The following is an 18914-nucleotide window of genomic DNA, read 5'->3' as shown; positions in this document are numbered from 1 at the left end:
TTCCGACCAAACTGTCAATCCCTTTCAACAAAAGTGTTGCTTACTGTAAGGATAGGACCTTGTGAGTCCAAGGTCATGCATTAATTGCATGCAGTGTCCTTTTTGTGGCAGCATATCTTCCACATTGTCGCATGAGTCCATACATTTTTGGAGATTATTATAAAGAAAAAAAAATCGAAGACACATTTAGCTATACAAAGGTATTACAATGATTATTCATTGAATCCGCCCTAACTGCTATGCTGCATTCAAGTGTAACCCTCTGCCCTAGAAACAACCTCTAAATTGTTTTGCCCTTTACTGTGTTTGAAAGACTCAGAAGTGCATAAAGTCCTGTAATAATCACTGAGTGTGAGCAACCAAATTAGATTACTTTAGTTAAACATGAACACAAATAAGGTGCTTTCAACATGTGAGATACACAAACAATTATTGATGTCTGTGAACATCCTTACTACACCACAAGTACATACAAACACTCATATACACACACATGCACACACGCATGCCCAATATCTTGGAACACAGCCGAACATCAGCACTATCAACTGTTTAATTATCAGATGAGCAGCCACCAGAGCTGAGGAGGTTTCGATAATGGAGGTCTTGTCCGGGCAAGTCCAGCAACAAGCTGGCTGTGAACCCGACGACGAGCTGCTTAAATACTTCACTAACACACACACACACACACACACACACACACACACACACACACACACACACACACACACACACACACACACACACACACACACACACACACACACACACACACACACACACACACACACACACACACACACACACACACACACACACACACACACACACACACACACACACACACATACATTGTAGAATCCATCCTGCCAACACTAAATTACCAATGTATAGGCTAATTCATACATTCTTACAATCAAATGCATAAACAACCTTACTGCAATTAAGTCTATAGTTTCCAAAGTTTACAATGTCTGGTTCATGTTAAAACTGTGTTACGGATGTTTTCATTTAGAAGGGTTTTTGATGAATAACTGTGGTCGTTTTTAAGGTTGTGGCTGATGTTTCTATAGTGTCGCATTGGACTTACTTACATTTTAAATAATATCTGAGACTTTTTTATAATGAAAATATATTTTACTTTGAGACAAAAAAACACAAAGTAAAGGTTGTTTATTTACCTGTACTTTGCAGCATTGTGTGAGTGTTTGTGTGTGATGTTGGTCATGTCTAACGTCACACAGTTCCTTTTCCTTTACAGTAATCCCTCTTTTTAGAATCGGTCAAATATGAGTTTATTTCAGCACAACAACAAAAAACAGCAGTTGAAGTAACGCTTACACCTTTGGAGGTTTAATAAACCCTTCATGTGTCTTCAGACTTGGTTGGAGGTCACAAAATGATAAATTACAGTAAACGCTGATCCAATTGAAAAAGTAGAAAATTACTGTAAATAATGGATCAAATATACTGTAGTGTTATCAGTGAATCAAATAATGCAATATTACTAGCTGCTGTTTCTTTAAACTCATTGCTGCTTTCAACAACAATTCCACCAATTTCATAAAGTTAAACCGTAATTCAAGCTGACATCTTACCAACCATCAATGTGATCCATGCACTTGCAAATTAATTGATATAGCCAGTGAAAATATCGTCCCAGTGAGATTGTGCAAATGTAAATATATGTGTTTTTACATGGGCAATGCCATTTGTGATGGTCTCAAACAGAAACTACAGAATCAATGAAAAGTCTTTTTTTAAATGTCTAATTTATGCTAGTAGTTACCATGCAGAAAAGCGCATAAAGGTGGAACCGAAATTAAACTTAAATGTGATGAAGGTACTGTTGAGTTGAGGTAATAATATGACCCTAAATGAGGACCTTAATTAGAGGTGGTGATAACAAAAAATCGAATTAACCAGGAATGTACCATGTCATTTGATAGCTATCGATGCCACCCTTCATATCAGATGATATGCAACTAATGTGCACTGTGTAGGCTACAGTACATTGTGGTTGTGCCTATTGGCTCTGAATGAAAAGGATATAGCATATTTATGCTGCAAAATCATGACAAAAGCAGGCAATAGGGTGATGAATTGGGATATTGGCATAAACAAATATTTAATCTTGTATCCACACTGATTAATGTGTCCTGCCAGCAATACTTTTTCATAAAAACTCAACGTTATTTGGAACTGTTTTTCCATTCACAACAGTAACGAAGACAAATGTTTAAGACAATAAATAAGGACAAATGCAGGAGTACATTGAACATAACATAACAAGCGACAAGACAATATATTTAAGATATTTCAATGTACTGTAGATCTGACCTGTGTTTAATTTTAAATGTTAGGACTGACTGATACACAAAAGGGTGCTTTAGGCTTACCTTATGACATTGTGGAACTCTGTATCTCTGATTTGATTGTAACAACTGATATATATATATATATATGCTGATCAGGACATGGTTGAGTTTAGGATAAATGTTGCTGGCCAGCCTAAAGTTGGAATATTGAGCAGTTCTGTCTTTAAAGCAGTGGAAAGACACTTGAACCATGCAGTATTCGAAAAGTGTATAAAACTCATGCAAGTAAATAACAAGAAATATACATTCTTTGTGAGCAATGCTTCTGAAAAGATTTATTTCTAATATACATTTTCCACATAGAAAGAGCACACTAGAAAGAATTTCTCCATATTAATTGTGTGTGCACAGATACCATATGCACGTACACACAGATGCATGCACAACACAATGTGGAACACGTCACTGCAGTGAACTGAAGCTCTCTGTTCTGCAGCTGCAGTTTGAACCATCATATAACCCGGAGCTTTGCACTAATCCATATAAGCTTTCCATTCCCACAGAGGAAGTTGCAATGGTCCCTTTGGGAATCACTCCCAGTGGTACAGGGTTTCCATAGAACCACAGGGGTCAATATTGCCTACGTATTTTGACCTCAATGAATCATTAACCTGAGTCACGACCCCCTTAAATCCCTCAGCATTTATTCTCCTGTCACTCTGCCCACCTTCCTTCTTAGTAACATCTTTACCCGTTTCCCTGGTTACAGTGTGGCATCTGCTAAAATATCACTGATCTCTCCTTTTTCACACATTTCTCCTTCTCCAAAACACATCTATTGACACATTGACATGCGTACACAGAGACTACATTTATGAGTCTTTCTAGCAACAGCACTGCAGCACACAGGTTGCTTTATTCTCTGTCATTTATATCCAACTTCCTGTCTATCATAGCTCTCCATCTTTTCATGTTCTCTCTGATGTTATCTTTTTTTATCTCACATATGGACGGGAAAGTGGGCCAGGATTGGCAAATGTTTGAAGTTCAGAACAAAATGAGAAAGGAATGGTAGAATGTGACGGGGTCACATCGTCTGGGCCAAGCCTGAGACATCGGCGTTTGCTTGCCCCCAATTAGGCTAAAAACTACAGGCGGAAAGTCTGAGTCTGATCTTTTCAACCAGGCCACATTCCACACATGTGCTTCCTTCAGTGAGAGAAAGAAACAAAGTGGGAAAGCAAGGGAGAAATGGAGAGATGCAAACATTAGAAGAGGAGGAAAGAGAGACTGAAGATAAATTGGTCAGCCCTCCCCCACCTCCCTCTCTCCCTCTGCCTCTCTCTCTCTCTCTCTCTCGGGACTGCTGTGTGCGAGACTGCAGATAGATTCTGATGTTCTCATTTATGTCTTAATGATTGGCTTAGTATGCAGCTTGTGCTCTGCAATGCTGCGCTTAGACAGAAAGCAAGATCACAGAGCTATACGAGCATACATCGGAGCTCATACAAATATAAACTGTGAGATGAAAGGAATGACAGAGATCTGATGCATGCAGGGGCTCATACAGTAGATGTTTCTGTGGAACGACACTATATTTTGCAAAGCACACTTGGTATGTACATATATTTGATCAGGTATCAAGTCAATTGGAAGTCTGCGGTACAATATTCTTAAAATACACCACAACTGAAGCTAAAGTATGCTATTCACTGACAGTGCTCTAAGGGTGGATTGAGGTAAGAGAGACAGAGGCAGGCAGAGAGAGATGTTACTTGTAATGACATGTCACATATTCATGGGTGGTTAATGCTTGAAATTTCAGGATGAGTGTCCCTTTAGTAAACAGCCGTATCATTTGAATATTTCATTGAGGACAATTAGCAGCTTGTTTACTTATTAATCTGATTGCTGCTTCCAGAATAAGCTGAAGCTCTGTATCAAGGAGAGGAGGAGAGATGTGAAAGCAGAGGAGAGCAGAACAGAGCAGCCCCCACACTGCTGCTAGGCCTACTACAGGGAGAAAAAGCATCACATTTACACTGAATTATAATGATAGCTTGGAGAATATTACCAGAATTGAGTTAAGCATTCAAGGCCTTAGAAATATGCACCTATAATGTCTATTTAATGTGAATCCATGACCACCATACAATGTCAACCTACTGTATGTAGACAGCAGCATTCTAATAAGAACACTCTGAGAACAACAACAGCTATGAATGAAAAGCATTTCCAAATGTACAGACAAAATAATGATTGTCCAATTACGGCTGAGCAACTGTGACTTCATGGTAGGCCTGTCACACTTAGGAAATTAATATGATTGACAAACAGGTAATATTAGCAGCTCTGAAAATGCTCATAATGCAATCCTAAACCCTTCACTCATTTACTTCAGGCTGAGCATGCAGCTAACAGTGCTAACAGTGCAAACAGAGCTAACAGTGCTACCAGTGCAAACAACTCCAAAAGTGCTGACAGACCTACAGTGTTAACCTTGGGGGAACTGGATGTTGTTTTTTACGTTTCCAACACCGGGTCAGGAATGAGTAATTAATGGGCCAGATATATGGGTGCCCTTGCAGATCTGCGACCATTAACTGGCTGTGTACCTACATGCATACACTACGTGAACTAAGCAGAGAAATGCTTGGATAACAACACAGGCAGAGGGTAGGTCACTTCATCCTCTGCCCAGGATGCCATTACTGCAGTATTACTGTACAAAACATTGTTTGCAGCAATATTGATTTTCTTACTGCCGTATATAGAACCAGTAACCTGTGTTGATTCATAATTGAAAAAAATAATAAACACAAATGCTTGAGTACAAAATATTGTGTGTTCCTCAGTTGAATGTGGATCCATAATGCATGTTTAGAGCCAAGCAATGACAGGTCCATTAATCAAAGCTATATATCCCATAGAGGTTGTCCAAGAACATGGCTGCGTCCCAATACCTGCAGGCTTAGTACAACTCAAGGGCCTACTCAAACCACCTTAAATGTCATATCACATTATCGATTCACACCACGGTATGGCTTGTAACATACTGAATTACGTATTTACATTTAGGGACAAACTGAGATGATGGGCAACTGTGGTATAGAGAAAGGTTCACTGCTGTGTTTCAAGGCCTCCCTTCGTCACATCCAATATTTATCTGAGGCAAGAACAGGGCTATAATTCCATTGAGCTTTGATAACAGCATAGACCATCTCATCGCTTCATTGGCTGGGAGATAGCGAGCCTGGGGGCCCAGCTCACCACTGCTTAGGGGAGTTGATATATGAGAGGATGAGAAGAGAGCAGAAGGGAGGGGAGGTGTTTTGGGGCAGCAGCAGTTTCCTTTAATAGTAACACTGCAATACCTGCAGTACCTACTGTACAGTATGATCACTATGTTGCGTGTAAAGTGCAGGTGCAGAGAGTTTTACATAAATGGTGTGAGTATACCATGTGTGTGGTGTGCGTATATGTGTGTATTTCACCAGGTCGGGCTCTTCATAATCCAGAGATTTTCCACTCTGCTGCCTCTATTGTGAGGAGGAGAGAACACAGGAACTCTTGGTGCACTCTGCTCCACTTCCAAACACCAGCTCCATGTAACAAAGGCTAATTCTACACTTCAGCCTCATCAAGTATATGTGTCCTCTTCAGCACTGATCACTGTCACCCACTCATAGAGGGCTTGCTTAATGAGGAACATTCTCACCAACTGTCTGATGTGATGAAAGTGCAACACTCTTTTCTGTGCACTGAAATAAAACCTCATTTCAATAGCCTGTATCTCCCCGACGGTCACGATCTGCTCAGCTGGACGTCAGAGTTCAGGGCCCTTTCACATACATCTTCTGAGAATAGGGTTTAGTGCCGAGCTGTAGTAGGATCCGGGTCATGTCATGTGACCTTGTTCATGTCAGGACTAGCAGTAAAGGACAATGCGCTCCCTCTTAATTTTTTATTATTGTTAACACATCCCATGAAAAGCAAGCATTAGATCATATCTAAATAATGTCTGACTCATCGTGTCTGTGTCTCGCAGCCCTAAGCCCATTCATCTCAATTGAAGACATGAATCTTTAAATATGGGTCTGAATATAGAACATACTTTAATTTTTAAGGAAGACACTGTAGTTTTCTTTTTTCTACTTTGCTGGCGACAGGTCTGACTTGCTGGCTTGTTTGTATTTCTTTAAACCAATCACAATTGTCTCCGACGGTGCTAAGCACGGGATGCAAAGACGTTACCCTTGCAAGGTTCCTGAGTGGAAGGACTGCAGTGTGAAATACGAAGTTAATGCCAGGCCTACCTATAGCCTTACTTGCTGGTTAGTCTATCACTGCAAGCATTTTTTCTGACAACATTTGTTAGAATAAACAAACGTCTTAAAATGTAAAAATGGCAAGTCACGATACCAAGGTTTTCAAATAATAAGACAAGCTATTTTGGAAGAAATGAGGGATGAATAAATGATTCTGAAAACATCTAGAAAAGTCCCCAAATCCACCTGAGTTAAACACATGCTTAGATTCTTGTTTGTGTGAGGGGGAGGAGGTCTTCTGCTGCCTTTGTATTCTTGACCTTGACACATCATAGTAAAGCAATGAATGTGGCTTGTTATAAATACATACTGATCAATTATTTAAATGAAAGCAGTTTTTTTTTTACCTTCAATGTTTTATTTAGGTGCTCAATACAACTTTAGCACAATGTTGTTTTGACTATTCACTGTATTCCAAATAATCCCAGCGAGATAAACCTGTTGGTATACAATATATAATATTCAGTTTTCCCTGAGCGATACTTGCACATACCGTTGCGTTTTTCTGACCTTGACTATAACTATACCCTTGTTTCCCAGATTTGGTTTGAATTTCACTCACAATTTTGCCACCTATTTTATGTTCTCTAGTGTGTTTTTGCTCATTCGCTGCCTATAATTTGCTGCTCCGTACAATCCTACCAATAAAAGGAGGCATAAGTATGATATATTATATCCGGCAGAGTACAATCTGAGTAAGGAGACACAGCTTGCTGAACCATGACAATGTGTTTTATGAAATTGAATATTTTGAGAATATTTCTGCAGAGTCACAATGTCCAATGAGTCGGTTCTATTCCATTATGTAGATGAGTCCGTAAGAGTTACTCCGGGGAATTTATGAAAGCGGGCAGATTTTTAGAAAGAGCGTACATGTGCCTTGTCTTCCACTGCACCGGCTTCATGTAGCTAACAGAGTTACAGAGACATTATGGATTACCAGTAATCAACAGCTTGAATATGTAACAAAGCAACACAGGCTGTTGTTGGCACAAAGATTCAGCTGACCTTCTTCAGGTTGCTCTCAGGTAGCTGTAATGATCCCACCAGGTCCTGCCCTTGGAGATCTTACCAACAACAACCAATCTAGAGTAATATAGTCAGGTCTCTAAACATCTATGTCCACACATACTGTACACAGCACACTTCCCTCTCTACTCCTGGTGCCTCTGCTCTTCTAGCTGCTCACATTCCCAACATTAGCATTTAAATTGAAAACAGAGTAAGTCATTCCTTAATTCCCTGAGAATCCACAGTCCCAAATGACCCCACTCCACAGCGTCCTCCCACACACATCTACAAGAACAGAACAATATTTTCCTGGACACCACTGTGCTTGACACCTCCTCTTCCTCCCCCGCATAAGGGTGTACATACACGTGCGCATGCACATACATGAATAAACAGACTGAACATGCTAATGCACACATGTTAAAACACACACCAGGCCATGTCAGTGTCAGAGCAGGATGTGTGAGGAGTTGTGTAGTGATATGGGGGAGCTCAATGATTCCTGCTCTGCTGTTTTCTTAGTGATGAGTCTGTTATGTGGGCAGTGGCTGTGGTCTGAGTAATCTGCTGCATCCCATCAACAAGGGACATTGTGCTTAGGGTGACACGGTTAACTCATACAAGGAGTGAGTAGTCATTGTCTAACATACTGAAATCATTTTGAATAGATTTAAACACAGAGTTGATATCCAGGTTACTATTTTTAACCATCTGCTGCTCTGTATCACTTACTACTCACTTGTTATTCATCGGAACTGTTTCATTAGCATTTTTTTCCCTTTGCTTCATACCTGTTTTGCTTGAGATCTCTGAGGGTTACATAAAAAAAAGTTAATCCAAAGCAACACTGGAAACAATACTTTTTTGAATATATCATTTAGAATATGGTGCATTGCGGGCCAGATATTTGAAGCGTCAGCAGTTCTCTCACCAGCATTTCACCCCTGTGGTATGCAAGAATGAAAAAAAGGTCAACAGTCACCTCTTTTTCATATCTGGTGACTATTTTGAATTACATTTTGCTTGTCATTTGTCATTTGTTAGACGCTTTTACATTCAGTACTGTGGACAATCCCCACAGGAGCCATTTGAGGTGAAGTGTCTTGCCTAGGGCCACAACGACATGCTGACTGCAGTGGGACTCGAACTTGCTATCCCCTGATTCAAAATCCAGCACACTATCCACTGAGCCACAGCCACCCGCTTCAGAGAATATTGTTCATACTTCAGTCCACCAACTCGCATGGGATAGGTGTTTGTGAATGTAGAATATGCACAGCATTAATGTTTGTCGTCCGAGAAACCTTGAGCTTATCACACAATAAATGGGAAACAATGAAATGATGTTCCTCTTCAGGGTGAAGTCAGAGCCTATAGAGGAATGCTGCGATGGAGAGAGGGGTTTTTCAAATGCTGAATAAACGTACCCGCGGCAGTAAGGCCGCAGCCATGCATTGGGGTAAATCTTGCAGCAAGAGGAGTATGGCATATAGTTGCAGCAGAGGAATCTACTGTAGTTGGGCAGCCTGAACTATCTTAACGGCTTTGCCACATTTTGAACGTAGTATGGTATTCAATTCTATACCTGCTTTCTGGTCACACTCGGTCTAGATTATTTCAGCGTTAAGTCATGATCTGCTTTGGTTAATTCGTATTTTTGTAATGTCAGAGTAAATACTGGGTGGTTTTGTGAAGGACATGTCCAAGATACAAGGGAAACTCATTCAAGGCTGTAATAAAAAGTATGTTGTGCTGAATCGAGCCAGGAGCAATCACACCATGCTTTCACTTGACACATCACATCACTTTCACTGCTCATTGAGCCTCCTAAAAGCATTTAGTTGCAAGACACGTGCATCTGCTGCCTCAGGTGCAGGGTGGCCTTAAATGTTCTCCAGTGTACAAGCAGTTACATAACACAGAAATGCCAGTATGTGTTTCGCCTGTCTTCTCGCTGGTGTTTGCCAGTGCCGGCTTTGTGGCATCAGAACAGATTGTGTCATCTGTACAGGCCTGGCTCCCCACTCTGCTGTCTGCCTGCCTCTGAGCTGCAGGCCTGCTGAGCAGCATGCTGGAGCACAAACAGCAGCAGGCTGCACGTCTCCTCTCATTAAACTCCACAGTCACATGTTTTACCATGGCTAAATATGTAAATTGGTAACTTGGACCTATTAAAAAAGAGACAAAAATCATTGAAGGTATCTGCAAACTTTCCATCTATGTTCATTTTAAACTATTTGGCAGAACAACAGAAAGAAGGATATGTTTTAATAAAAAGCTGCCCTCAAATTTGGAAAAATAATATACAGCAGTCAATGGGAAGGTGATATGTTCCTGTTTCCTGGAGCGTATTCCTGTGAAACACATACGTACTGTAGATCTATGTGTGCAGATATCCTTTCCATCAGATGTGAGTAAAAGATGCAGTGATGACAAATATGTATGATGATAGAGCAAACAAGCATGCCTCGTGGGGATTCACTCTACTTATCCACGTTATTGGGTTTGATATTACGACTTTGGTTCGCCAGCTTATAGTCATGTCTTAATGTCTCCATCATCTAAATAAGGTCCCTTGACTCCTTGCTCAGCTAAATGTCATCAGCATGCGAAAGCAGTAGCCACAAACCTCCCATAAGTGGCTTCTGCCTCTAAGCCTTGAAGGAAAGGTTCCTGCCTTAATATGCTAAGTAAAGATGAGCGCCCCAGTGCTCTCCTGGACTGTATCAATTATTAATAAAAAAGCTAAGAGATCCGCTCTCTGGGGTTCTGATCAATGCTGAATCGCCTAAAGGAATACTTCACCCACAAAATGACCATTTGTATATCAATTACTCACCCGATGTGACTTGCTGAAGAAAACATATGAGGGTCTTGATGAATGGAAGTAAATGGGGGCTGTGTTTAACAGCAGCAAAACTATATCACAACATCCATTTAAAACCCCTCTCAGAACTCAGGCTGTATAATCCAATGATTATATATCAATTCACACTTTAAATACTTCTTGCACAGATGCGAGAAGACCTGCACAAGCGTGACACTGTGATTTAAATAGCAAGGTTTTAGTTCAAATGCAGGTGTTGGGCAGAATTTTCATCCAAGTTACAAAAACAAATAATTCCCCAGATCTCTTGTCTCAACTTCAAATGTCTTGATCTCTCCAGAGCTGTCATTTAATAATTGTTTATTTTTCTTATGGGAAAAAGTCAGTAGGTCAATTCGTTTTTTTGGATGGAAGCACATGAAGTTAACAGTTTGAAAATGTGATAGAATTTGATTAAACCAGAAGTGAATGTTCTTGATTGAATCTGTTTTCGTTAAAACACCACACGTGTAGCTGTAGTAATGTAAAGCATGTATTGCATAGCGAAGGAAGGTTGTCCTGAGCGGCTAGTAAAAACACAACATTTTCTTAAAAATAGCTGAGATACCGACGATTGTAAAATGTGTGATGTGTAGAGAGCACCATGGTCTGTATAAATAAACCGTTGGTTGTTTTAGCTGAATGCTGCCTCAAAGATATTTCTCCGCCAAACGACCAAACATTTTCTCAGTGTGAGCTGCCGCTGGAGATGTTCTGAAATGTTAGCTACAGCAGCAGGTTATCACTCTCCTGACACTCGTAAAAAATCAACATCACAGACCAGAATGATGCAAGTAAGCTACATTGCTTCCAGCTTCTGACTGTGTGTGTGCGCATGTGTGTGTATTAAGCTAACATATATATAATTACTGTGCAGCCCATAGCACTGAGATGAACAAGCTGAGCTGAGCCACAACTGCTGTTCTGTATGAAGAAAAAAAAACACATACGTAGATGCTGGACCATTATTTAATAAAGTGTTTTTGTCTGTTGTTTTATAGCTTGGTCTGTCCCAATGGCCTTGTTTCATGTTGGACACACCTCACAAAGGCTATGACAGTATCACTGGGAATTTACCTTGGTTAGTAAAGCATGTGTTTACTACACCAGCTGGCACCCTGAGAAGATAATTGAAACCTTGTTCTTTTCCTGATTGTTGCAACAGCTTCCAAAACAATTCCCTGTTGTCTTGAAGAGAAGAAGGCTTATATCTATTTAAACCAACATTTTTGGGTTTAAATATATTTTAAGATCTCTATAACAGCTTTTTTTCTCGCAGTTTTACAAAAGACATATTTTCCTCCATTCAATCCCGCCGAACATAACATCATGTTTGTACCTTAGAAATTGAAAAGACTTGAATTGAATGTTAAACTGTGTAACTCAAAAATATGTTCACTTCAACTTCAATGAGCCAGAACAGCATAGTGTTATGCAGCACAGTAAACAATATAGAGAGTATAACTGGGAGCAATTTGAGACTTTCTCAGCAATAAATTATTCTCAATCACAAAAATGTGTTATTATATTATTAATTATATATCTAAATAAATGTGTTGGTCCAGAAGGAAATATCTAACCAAACATTGGATGAATTGCCCTAATATTTTCTAAACGCATTCAACCATACTTCTGGATCATCAAGTTATCAAATGTAAGCATGCTAACATGCTAAGCTCAGATAGTTGCCATCATCATGTTGCTCTGCATTGTAATTGTGCATGTTAGCTTGCTACAAAGGTAAAATAGGTTGAACGAGAGATTGACCCCAGGATTAAGTTACATACTGTATTCCCAAATGAATAAACTGGTCACACATCAATGTGTCTATTAAATAGTGTTTGCATACAGTACAAATTATGTGGATGTATGTGTATGTGTGTGTGTGTGTGTGTGTGTGTGTGTGTGTGTGTGTGTGTGTGTGTGTGTGTGTGTGTGTGTGTGTGTGTATGCGCGTGTGTGTGTGTGTGTGTGTGTGTGTGTGTGTGTGTGTGTGTGTGTGTGTGTGTGTGTGTGTGTGTGTGTGTGTGTGTGTGTGTGTGTGTGTGTGTGTGTGTGTGTGTGAGAGAGAGAGAGATACTCAGAGGTTAGTTCTCAAATAATGCACAATGGAGCAAGCCATGAGACAGGAATGTCAATATACCCTATGAGCGTTGCCCGGAATACCTAAACCTGGTGGCAAGTAGAGACACAGTATGACAGTCTCAGCCTTGAGGTGTGTGTGTGTGTGTGTGTGTGTGTGTGTGTGTGTGTGTGTGTGTGTGTGTGTGTGTGTGTGTGTGTGTGTGTGTGTGTGTGTGTGTGTGTGTGTGTGTGTGTGTGTGTGTGTGTTTGTGTGTTTCAGTATTGCAGAAGTTCATCCTCTGTGTGTGTGTACATCAGCAGCTACCAGCACCGACGGCACTTCCCAGACACACAAGACAGAGTGACATCTTAAGACTCTCCATTACCTTGCAAGGTCAACTGACAATTTCCATGTCATCAGAAATAAATTTGAACCGTAAGAAAGCTGTAGGACAAATAACCACCAAATACAATCACAGTTTACTGACACACACACACACACACACACACACACACACACACACACACACACACACACACACACACACACACACACACACACACACACACACACACACACACACACACACACACACACACACACACACACACACACACACACACACACGCACACGCACACGCACAAACAAAAACACGCATGTGCAGCACTTGGGTAATGACTGAGTGAGGGAGACAGATTGTGACTCATACCCCACTTTAGATTGCCAGCACTACATTTCCCATGAGGCCACTCGTAACGCCTGCTGTCAGATGCAATGTTCTTCCTGTTTTTCTGTGATTGGGGTGCATCCTCATGGGAGAAGGTCAGATGTCAGAGCAAGAGAAGGTGACCAGAAGGGACACACCACAGAGGAAGATTACCAATTCTACCAATTAGCTATGTTTGGAGACCAGAAATTATGTTTAGATTTTGTGGTTTCAATTTAACTAATTCCCGGCCTCATGTAGTTCTCCTGTTCTACTTGCTTTCTAACATTTCCCAGAATGACTTTCAGCAACCTCTAAAGAGAATTGGAAATCAACCTTGTGTGTGATTCAGTGACAGCATGATATCAGACACTATTGTCTTATATATGTTGTGTTTACTAATGACCAGAGGTGGGGACTCGAGTCACATGACTCGAGTCGCATATTTTTTTAATTGAGACTTGCTGGACTAACATTGATAAAAGACTTAACTTGACTTTGACTTGGTATTCATGACTTGAGACTTGACTTAGCTTGAGATAGATGACTTGAAAGGACTTGAGTGTTTACAATTAAATATTTGCGTTTGTTTTTGTAGTGAGATATTATGTTTTGTTTTTTCGAAAAACGTGATTGGGTGATTATAGCGCCATGTGCGCAAACCTGGCAACCCACAAGAAGGCAGGAGTGTCAATTAACATGGCAGTGGCTAGCGTTACTCCAAAAATAGAGAAGTTTGGATTCAAGGATTATTTTGTCGATGACGGTAATAAGAAGAGAACAGCGGTATGCAGGGTCTGCAGCATAAAGATTAGTGACACGACCACCACAACATCCAACTTCATTCGTCACTACAAAAAAACCCAGAGAGAAAGGTGCGTGCATGTGTCGTGTTAGATAGAAAGCTAACGTTAAGTTTAAGCTACGTTAGACTTGGTTTCAAATTGATTAAGCATTGCAAAGAGAAGACAAAACGGTAAATGAACACTAGAACCGCCAAGGGATTCATTTTGACTAACCCCGATACTGACGGGCTGTCAGGAGAGAGAGAGAGAGAGAGAGATGTACACAAACAACATTATCACCGGCCCTGTTCAACATCTACACATTAACAAACTGGCCACTATCTTAGAACAGTCCACAGCACCTGGGCTCACACTTCACAAAACAGAGATCAGGTTCCTGCTGTATGCAAATGATTTAATCCTGTTAAGCCCGACAAAAGAAGGACTTCAACAGAGTTTAAATATACTCGAAGGTTACTGTCAGACCTGGGCCATGACAATTAACATAAAAAAGACAAAAACAATGATATTTCCAAAAAGAACCAGATGTCAGGCAAACAATATTGACTTTACAATTGGGACAGAGACAATAGAAAATGGCTCAGAATATAATTATTTAGGCCTGAAAATAAGTTCCACTGGAAGCTTTAATCAAGCTGTCAAGGAACTGAGAGAGAAAGCATGCTGGGCGTTTTATGCAATAAAAAGACAAATTCACATTCAAATTCCAATTTTAATTTGGCTTAAATGACTTCAATCAGTAATACAACCCATCCTACTCTATGGAAGCGAAGTGTGGGGCCCACAAACAAACCAAACATTTGAAAAATGTGAAAATTATCCAATAGAAAATGCTCACAATGAGTTTTGCAAACGCATCCTACAGGTTCACAGGAGAACAACTAACAACGCCTGCAGAGCGGAATTAGGCACATTTCCATTATTAATACAAATCCAGAAACGATCAATTAAACATTGGCTACATCTAAAAGAAAGTGACCCCCACTCCTACCACCACAAAGCCCTGCAGCATCAAGAGATGAACAAGGGAAAGAGTCCCCTCTCTCAGCTGGTCCTGACACTCTGTTCGCAAACCGGTTCAAACTGTGATCAGGGCCAGGCTGAGCCCACATCTATTAGAGTCAACCAAATTATAACAAAACACACACAAAACTACCTCACTTATTGGAACACTAAATCCCAAACACAAAGTAAAATGCAATGCTATCTGGCCCTAAAGAGACAGTACACTGTGGCAGCCTACCTGAGCACAGTGACTGATGTTAAACACAGGAAGTTGTTGACAAAGTACAGACTGAGTGCTCACAGCCTGGCCTTAGAAACAGGCAGGTACAAGAAAACATGGCTGCCAAAAGAGGAGCGATCATGCCAACAGTGTGGAGGAACTGCTGTGGAGACAGAGCAGCACTTCCTCCCACAATGCCCAACTTTTGAACCGGTAAGGATACAATTCTTCCCAAAACTCAACCATAAGCATCCTGACGCTGTTGGCGGTTCTAGTGTTAACAGAAATTTAAATTAAATATGTGTAATGGCAAATGCCATCTATGATTTTCTTACCTGGAATTCTGCCTTTTTGAACAGACTTTTTGATTGAGTCCTAGCTATATTGTCGGCAGTTCTTGGGCTAATATGAATCTAATATGATTGTCATCGGTCTAAATTAGATTTCAAATGATTAACTGTGTATGAAATGACGATCATAGTGTGGGTTGAATCCATTTTCATAACCACTGTCTTTTAACTGATTTAAATGCGGAAACTGGACTTATTCATCAGAATTTCGTATGACTTTACTTTACTTGCTTGACCTGAGCAATGACTTGACTTGACTTGCTTGACTCTCACCACAGTGACTTGGGACTTGCTTGATACTTGTAGGTCAAGACTTGAGACTTGCTCATGACATGCACATGTAGGACTTACTCCCACCTCTGGCAATGACATTTATAACAATTGCTTCCATATTTTTGTTTACAAGCTATTCACAATCAACACTGTACTGTATTCATTGTATACTGGGGTTAGTCGCTTAGTCAGAAGCAATCAAGTGAAGGTTGCGGCCGTTATTCAAACACAGTGGGCGTTTCTCAATTTCGAGGACGCTTCCTTGGTACTAGGACATGTCTCTCCGAGTCAGATCCTTCAGAGTCAGGCAAAAATCCTTCCTTTCATTCGGAGAACGAAGAATGGAACAGGCTAGCAAGTGTGCAGGTGTGCATCATATGAGAGGCCCCGCCTTAAATGTTCCCCCAAAGATTTTGGAAATTGGTCCGTGCGCAAAGCATTGTGGGGATTTTAAGACTGCGTAGGATACACTGGTGCATCCTCGAGATTTCCCGCAACGAAGGATTCAGTCCTCGGTAGAATTCCAAAGATCCTGGACATTGGAACAGTCTTTCGGCGGGATTCGATGACGTAGCATCCTTGAGATAGTGGCTCTGGAGGAGCCTTCCTCGACATTGAGAAACACCCAGTATGTCATGTTGATCTGTCCTCTGAGGCAGCTGTCAGCAGAGAATTTAGAACCACTTCCTCTTTTATGATGGATTTGTCTCTCTTGAACCTTGGTGCAGATTACATTATTGAAAGAAAATCCGTTGATTACCTTTTGTTAGCCTATGAAATGTCAGCAAATAGTAAATAATACAAATAATTATTCCCAACGTAACTATTTTCAATTGAAGTTCATTGAAAAAATGTACGATAATCCATTTCAAATCTTATTAACCTATCCAATTGATTCGAAAAACAGCAATGCCAACTGGCTGTTCATTTGTGCTTGAATAATAATATGAAATGATTAAGTGGTGTATCAAACACTTGATGTTTCATTTTCTGTGAATCCCCAAAGTGAATACTATGATTAAGACCTTAAACTGCACTGACAGCAATTTAAACTGTTTATTTGGATGGTTTCATTTCCAGTTTTTGATGACATTATGCTTGTTCCTTGATTTCCTTGATTTCCTGGGAGTGTAACCTGAGTTTGAAGGCACAAATAAATCTCTTTCAACAAATGTCAAATGAATACGATGTAAATTATTGCTACACTGCCCACTCTGACTGCATATAAACACACACACACACACACACACACACACACACACACACACACACACACACACACACACACACACACACACACACACACACACACACACACACACACACACACACACACACACACACACACACACACACACACACACTTACTTAAAACAGATAAAGTAATTATCGTAGGTGACTTTAATATTCATGTTGACGATGATAAAAATAGCTTTACTGTTGCATTTAACTCTATATTAGATTCTGTTGGTTTCTGTCAGAGTGTAAATAAACCAACCCACTGCTATAATCACACTCTCGACCTTGTTCTGACTTATGGTATTGAAATTGAGCAACTATTAGTCGAACCGCATAATCCGGCTTTATCCGACCATTTCTTAGTAACTTTTGAAGTACTGTTACTAGACTACAAAGCATTAGTCAAAAGCTCCTGCAGCAGAAACCTATCTGTTAGTGCTATAGCCAAATTTAAGGAAGAGATTCCACCAATACTTAACTCGATAGCATGTCTGCATGTAAGGGAGGAAACTTATACAAAATGTACACCACCCCAAATTGATCATGTTGTTGATAGTGCTACAGATGCGCTGTGAATAAAATTAGACTCTGTTGCTCCTTTGAAAAATAAGAAAATAAAACAACATAGATTAGCTCCATGGCATAATGCCGAAACCCGCAAAATAAAGCAAAAGTCGAGACAACTTGAAAGGATATGGCGTTCCACTAAACTTGAAGAATCTCGTTTAATTTGGCATATTACTCTCAATGAATATAAGAAAGCACTGCGTAAAGCGAGAGCAGCCTACTACTCTTCATTAATAGATGAGAATAAGAACAATGCAAGATTTCTTTTCAGCACTGTAGCCAGGCTGACAGAGAGCCACAGCTCGACTGAGCCTTCTATTCCCATAGCACTCAGTAGTAATGATTTTATGTGCTTTTTTAACGATAAAATTGTTACTCTTAGAAACAAAATCAATGACCTCTTGCCTTTGACCAGTATAGTATTATCAACAGCTCCCGGAAACCTAAGTTCTAATATTACACTAGATAGTAAACTAGAATGCTTCTCAGCCATAAACCATTAAATTCAATGATTCTCTCTTCTAAACCATCAACGTGTATCTTAGACCCGATTCCAACTAAGCTGTTAAAATAAGTTTTTCCATTAATTAGCACTTCTTTATTAAATATTATGAATATGTCTTTATTATCAGGCTATGTTCCACAATCATTCAAAGTAGCAGTGATAAAACCGCTTCTTAAAAAGCACAACCTCGATCCAGAGGTTTTAACCAACTATATACCTATTTCTAATCTTCCGTTCCTCTCAAAAATTCTTGAGAAAGCAGTCGCAAAACAGCTGTGTGATTACTTAAAAAACTATGATTTATTTGAAGATTTTCAGTCTGGCTTTAAAACACAACATAGCACAGAGACAGCTCTGGTTAAAGTCACAAATGACATTCTAATAGCCTCAGACAACGGACTTGTCTCTATTCTTGTCTTGCTCGATCTTAGTGCTGCATTTGATACTATCGACCATGATATCCTATTGCAAAGACTGGAGCACTTGGTTGGCATACGGGGAGCTGCATTGGGCTGGTTTAGGTCCTATCTATCTGAACGCTCTCAGTTTGTACGTGTCAACGATGAATCTTCCATGCAAACCAAAGTTAGCCATGGAGTGCCACAGGGCTCAGTGCTTGGACCTATTTTGTTCACACTATATATGCTTCCGTTA

General features: G+C 40.1%; 1 protein-coding gene across 1 annotated transcript in view; it reads right to left on the bottom strand.

Moving 5' to 3' along the window:
- nalf1b (NALCN channel auxiliary factor 1b) overlaps positions 1–18914 on the bottom strand; it is an 80374-nt gene that overhangs the window by 20457 nt on the left and 41003 nt on the right. The gene's annotated exons all lie outside the window — the stretch shown is intronic.

This window comes from Notothenia rossii, assembly GCF_949606895.1.
Source record: "Notothenia rossii genome assembly, chromosome: 2".
Lineage (NCBI taxonomy): Eukaryota > Metazoa > Chordata > Actinopteri > Perciformes > Nototheniidae > Notothenia > Notothenia rossii.
Note: the sequence above shows the minus strand (reverse complement) of the source record. Positions and strands in the feature narration are given on the sequence as shown.